The sequence below is a fragment of the Piliocolobus tephrosceles genome, chromosome Y (assembly GCF_002776525.5).
Source record: "Piliocolobus tephrosceles isolate RC106 chromosome Y, ASM277652v3, whole genome shotgun sequence".
In the NCBI taxonomy this organism is placed as follows: domain Eukaryota; kingdom Metazoa; phylum Chordata; class Mammalia; order Primates; family Cercopithecidae; genus Piliocolobus; species Piliocolobus tephrosceles.
In genome coordinates, this window is record NC_045456.1 from 22,995,957 (window position 1) to 23,001,956 (window position 6,000).

The 6,000-nt window shown below is 39.2% G+C and overlaps 1 protein-coding gene across 2 annotated transcripts in view; it reads right to left on the reverse strand.

The window, feature by feature from the left end:
* The window catches only part of ZFY (zinc finger protein Y-linked), a 63,560-nt gene that overhangs the window by 54,641 nt on the left and 2,919 nt on the right, over positions 1-6,000 (reverse strand). The window contains exon 2 of one of the 2 annotated variants that reach the window (XM_026451324.2): positions 2,213-2,261. The exons of the other annotated variant lie outside the window; for it this stretch is intronic. The gene's annotated coding sequence lies outside the window, so the exon portion shown is untranslated. The remainder of the gene's footprint in view (positions 1-2,212; positions 2,262-6,000) is intronic. 2 annotated transcript variants of the gene reach the window in all.

A 6,000-nucleotide genomic window follows, 5' to 3' on the forward strand; every position in this document is an offset into this window, starting at 1 on the left:
ATAGAACATCTTCAGTGGCAAGGTGTACTTGGTGATTACACTGAAGATGAAGTCCTATTTCATACTCACATTACTATCTTTTTCTTGCATTTCAATCTCTATTACTAACCCAACTTTCGTATGGAGATTCTCCATAGTTGAAACCTGGTCACGCAAAAATAAACAGCACTCACAGCTACAAGGCACCACTGACTGCCCCCCTTCAGGCTGCCAACCCCATCTTACTATAAATTTCACCCTATGGTGTTGCAGTGCGGCTGGAGCTAAGGCTCTCTGCTTCCTGCACAATCAGACACATTACAATTTTAAGACTTACTGGAAACAAAAGAACCTAGGATGCCCTTATATTTATTGTAAGATCCATTATGCAACCTTGAGATAGGAGAAACCCACTGCTCTCTTCACCGTTGTGAATCCATGAACCCCCCTTCAACACCAATTAAATATCAAAGACCCATGGGACCCCCGATGGGCAGATGGAGTCAAAGGTGGACTCTACACAGGCTACACAATTCTTAGTTCATTTCCCATGGCTACTCTCCTGATAAAAAGAAAACTTGTCCAGCAAAGATCCCTTCCTCAAAACATACAAGCCCTACAGAATTTAACCTTAGCCATACAATCACAAGAACAGGACTTAAAGATCAATTATACTCCTCCAATAAGGACCCCTTCTCATGGTTAAAACTAGTCCATCAAGGGTTAAACCTAACACAGGCAGCCAACATAACAAATCTCTCCCACTGTTTTCTCTGTGCGGCCCTTGAAAGAGCCCCCTTAGTGGCAGTCCCTTTACCTACTGCTTTCAAGACTACAACTAACTCCCAAAAACCGTTCTTACTCCAAGTCTCATTATACCAAAACCCAGAAAGTCCAATCCTTCCTTTCTGCTACTCTACTCCAAACACCTCCTGGTGTAATTATACCCAGCCACCTGCTAAGACCCAGACGGCTCCCATCGGAGGTTATTTCTGGTGCAACAAAACCCTCTTCAAGGTCCTTAATCACACATCCATTGGTCAATCCCTCTGTGTCCCAGTGTCCCTAGTATCTAGTTTAACCTTATATAGCAAAGCAGAAGTAGCCGAACTCGTTATACAATTTAACCCTCTTCCTAATGATCTCCAAAAACAGACTGTCTTCCTTCCCCTAGTCATCAGTCTCCCTGGCCTCCTCCTTAGTGGCGTCAGGGCTTGGAACTGCGGCACTTGCCCACTCGGTACAGTCTACCCAATCTCTAGCAGCTCAAATCCGAGAGGCCGTAGAGGCTTCAGCTGAAAGCCTGGCCTCTCTGCAGCGTCAAATTACCTCAGTGGCCCAGGTAGCAGCACAAAATAGGCGAGCATTAGATTTACTTACTGCTGAAAAAGGAGGAACATGTCTCTTCTTAGGAGAAGAATGCTGCTATTATGTAAATGAGTCAGGCCTAGTAGACACTAGCATTCAAACCCTAAACAGGATTAAAGCAGAATTAAAAACCTACAATACCCCCTTCACCCCCGGACCACCGGTATGGCTGCTGCCCGTAATACAGCAGATGCTCCCGTTCCTAATTCCCATACTAATCCTCTGTTTTGTCTCATGTCTCGCTCCTGTTTTAATCAAATTTCTCCGAGCCAAAGTTCAAGAGATCACGCGCGTCACCTTCAACCAGATGCTTCTTCATCCGTATGTCCAAATACCAACCATAGACCCCAACCTTAATGATGTCCCTTAACAGCAGGAAGTAGCCAGACAGACCATGGCGCCCCTTATCACTATTATCAATAAGTTGGACTGTCGGACCAACGGAGGTAAGATGGCGCAGTTCCGGGTTCTTCACCGTCAGCTTTCCCGCGCCCGGGAAAGGCACAGGTCAACTGCGCAGGCACAACCCGACCTCCTGACGGAGAAAAACCGGAACCTGCCTAGCCATGCCTACTGCCCAGCCCCTGACCCACCTATGTCCCACCCACTGCCCTCCCACTCCCAGGCCCAGGACATAAAAGCCGCTCCCGGCGGGCGCGCAGTGTGAACTTCCTTGGACCCTGCTCATGTGCGGACCTAGGAACCTGGCCCTAGAGCTCCACCTGGTGACTCCCCTGGCCTCCCCTGCCAGAGACCGACGGACCTCACCCCTCCCCCACACCTTCTTTCCTGAAGCTGGGGGACCAAAAATAAGTGTGCAGTTTTGCTCCTAGCCTTGCCTACTCGCTGGTCATTTAATACTCACCCTGGTTTCCTGGAAAGCAAATCAGCTTCCTGGAAAGCAAATCAGTTTCCTGGAAATCAAATCAAAAACAATTCTAAATAAAATATACATATTAACATTTGATCATAAAGTCAGTTTTAAAACACAGCAGCAAATAAAACACTGAAAACAAAATAGGGAAACTAAAAATGCATAAATACTTAAAAGAATCTGATATACTACACAAATTGCATTACATATCAATGGAGAGAAAAGCTAAATGAAATAAATCCATACAAAAAAAGATAAATTGCAATCCAGTAAAAAATACAAAAGATATCTAGAAGGACTCATGCCCTATATATTTTTATAAAACACAAAACTTTAAATCAATTTTAAAAACAAATAGAAGACAGCATCTTTATGCCCTGTTTAGTAGGAAAATTATTGCAGACACAAAAATTACAACCTATATATGAAAACACTAGAAAGATTACCTCAAAACGGCATCCTACTCAACAAAATATACCCAAAAGAACATTAAAAGAAGCCCCAAGCCAGGCACGGTGGCTCACACATGTAGTTCCAACAGTCTGGGAGGCCAAGGCAGGAAGACTGCTTCAGCCCAGGAGTTCAAGACCAGGCTGGACAACATGGCAAGACTCTGTGTCTATGAAAAATAAAAAAAAGTTAACCAGTGTGGTGGGGTGCACCTGGGCCCAGCTATTCAGGAGGCTGAGGCAAAGGGTTTGCTTGAACACAAGAGGTCAAGGCTACAATGAGTTGTGACCACTCCACCACAATCCAGCATAGGAAACAGAAATACACACACACACACACACACACACACACACACACAGTTTACATTGGGGGAGGGTGGGCAAGTGAGGAAGCTCAACCTCATTAGAAATATGACAAATGCAAAATTAAAACAACTGGATATTATTTCATCCCCAAAACCCTGAAAGAAATTAAACTGTCAAACCTTTGGTGCCAGGTATGGTGGCTCACGCCTGTAAACCCAGCACTTTGTGAGGCCAAGACGGACAGATCACCTGAAGTCAAGAATTCGAGACCAGACTGGCCTACATAACAAAACCCTGCTTCTACTAAATAAATAAATAAGCCAAGTGTGGTGGCACATGCCTGTAGTCCCAGCTATTCTGGAGGCTGATGTACAAGAATTGCTTGAATCCAGAGGGCAAAGGTTGCAGTGAGCTACGATTGCACCACTGCACTTCAGCCTGGGCAACAGCACAAGACTCCCTCTCAAAAAAAAAAAAAAAAAAAAAAAAAAAAGGTAATGACATGGAGAAACACTCTGACAGAAAACTTAGTATCAACTAGATACAACCAATGTGGAAAGAATTTGGCAATTCCAGCACAGCTGCCAATGCACATGAACTTCAGATTACCAATTCCACTTAAACCTAAGAGAAGTTAATCGTGTACAAAGATGTTCACAGCCACATCATTTCAACATTGAAAAAGACTGAAAACCGAATTGGTTCCCAGTTATGAATAAACAGGCCACAGCATATTTATAAACTATAATAGAATATAAATTCAGATTAATGATTTCCCAAATTTTTTCACCTTAGGACTCCTTCACAATTAAAAAATTTGAGAGTTCTAAAAGAGCTTTTGTTTAAGCAGGGTTTATTATCAACATATACCATTTTAAAAGGCAGTGCCTACTAATTTTAGGAAAAGTTTATTTGTATTTGTTCACTTAAAACTAATAAACCATTAATATTAAGATAAATAACACTATTAAAAGTACTTTCCAACTTACAAATTTTTATGTTAATCTTTTTAATACCTGGCTTAAAACAAAACAGATGGATTCCTCTATCTGATTCTGCATTCAATTTTCTGAAACATCTGAAACTCTTGAAAACTCTACATGCACTACATTCCTAGGAATAATAAGAGTAAAAAAGGTAAATTACATCTTGGTATTTTTTTTTTTAATTATTTTCCTCTCACAGACATCTGAAAAGGTGCCAAAGATCCCTATGGTTTCCTAGACCAACTTTTGCTAACTAAAACATTAGATCCACAGATAACATGAAAGAAACTCAAAAGCTCACTGTTGAGAGATTAAAAATACACAAAATGACACATACTCTATGATAACTTCCTAAAGTTATAACACATACGAGGAAACCAGTCTGGGGAAAAAGGAACAGGATTGAGAAGCACTGAAGGCAGCTCTTTAAAATGACCTTCACAATTCCATTTCTTTAAATTAAAAAAAAAAAAAAAAATGAAACAAGTTTGAAAGACTGCAACATTTGTTACAAACTGTTACAACAGATTTGTACTCGCTTACTAAGGACAAAAGATTTTGTAATTTACATGTTTAACATATTAACTGTTAATTTTTTAAAGTCATTGACATAGATTCCTTTGTGCCTCTGCTAGATTCCTTTGTGCCTCTCCTAAATTAAAATTGCTCTTTCAATAAAGCAAAATTTGGTTAAAATCTAGTTACTCTCCTTTATTACATTTTATAGCTAAACAATAGAGCCATATTTATTAAAATACTATGTTTAAAACAATTTAATAAGAAAAAGAACGGGCTGTCAGTCAAGGTAGATGGTGAAAGCAATGGTGGAAACATGTTCCTGAGAACCCTGTTTTCATCTGCTGCCTTCAAAAAATGAACACTGTATGCCTCAATACTTACACAATTCAAGAATACTATTTGGCTCCTTAATTTCAATTGGAGGGCCATTCAACTCCATATAAATTTCTGTATTAAATTATTCAAATGATTTTTTTTGAAATAATGTTTATCAGCCAGATGATTCTGTTAGCGGAACAAATCAAGATAAGAAACTATCTACTATAATTAAGGGCTTCAGAAGTTAGGGATGAAAACAAAAGTATAAACCTACGTTTAGAATATAATAGATTAAATGTTAATTAAAGATATCTACACTGCTCTAAGTGACAAGGATGAAAGAAAGCCTGGTAAAACGGTAGTGTCTGGAAAAGGAAGAAAGCAAAAAGGAATTATTTTAGGGACTCTAGGGCAAAAGAGATTCAATGCACATTATTGGGCACCTACTATGTGCCAGATAAATTTGGTTTCCGCAATATTGAATATGGACTGTTAATAACAGGTCAGGATGGAGGTGTTCAGTAAGTACTGTAAATGCTAGATGAGAAATTTGATGAGTGAGAATAAGAGACAGTGATGCCAGGGAAGAAGTTTGGAGAAAACAAGTAATTAATCTCAAGTTAAATTCCACATTTAGGTTAGGAAAATGACCAGAGCAGGCAAAGAAAGCACAGAGAGTTTCTGAAATGCAGTACATTTTCAGGTGACACACCAATTACCTGCTATGGAACAGTTTCACACGTTGAAAAATACCAGATTTAGAAGTGGGAAGCATAAAAGTACTAGTGAAACTAAAGAGAAGACAGATAAGATTTTTGTAAAATAAGCATACCTATGAATATTTATAGAAAGGGGCAGGCAGAGAGTAGGGAAAGGGTAAGCAGAGAAAATAAACTTTGAAAGCAGCACTTCTCCCAACAAAAGAAAGTGAAGGAAGAACTAAAGCAAAAGTATGAAATGAATGAGATCAAACATTTGCATCATATGATCATCTATCTTTCTCAATTCACTAACAAAATAATACGCTGGCATTGAAGAATTTAAGAATCTAAAAAAGTCTGCAATTGCCAGAACGCACAAAAGCAACAATTCAAAGCATAGCAATTAGTGACAATACAAATGTAAAGAGTCAGAGTTATTTTTATATATATATATATATATATATATACATATATATATATATATATATATACATATATAT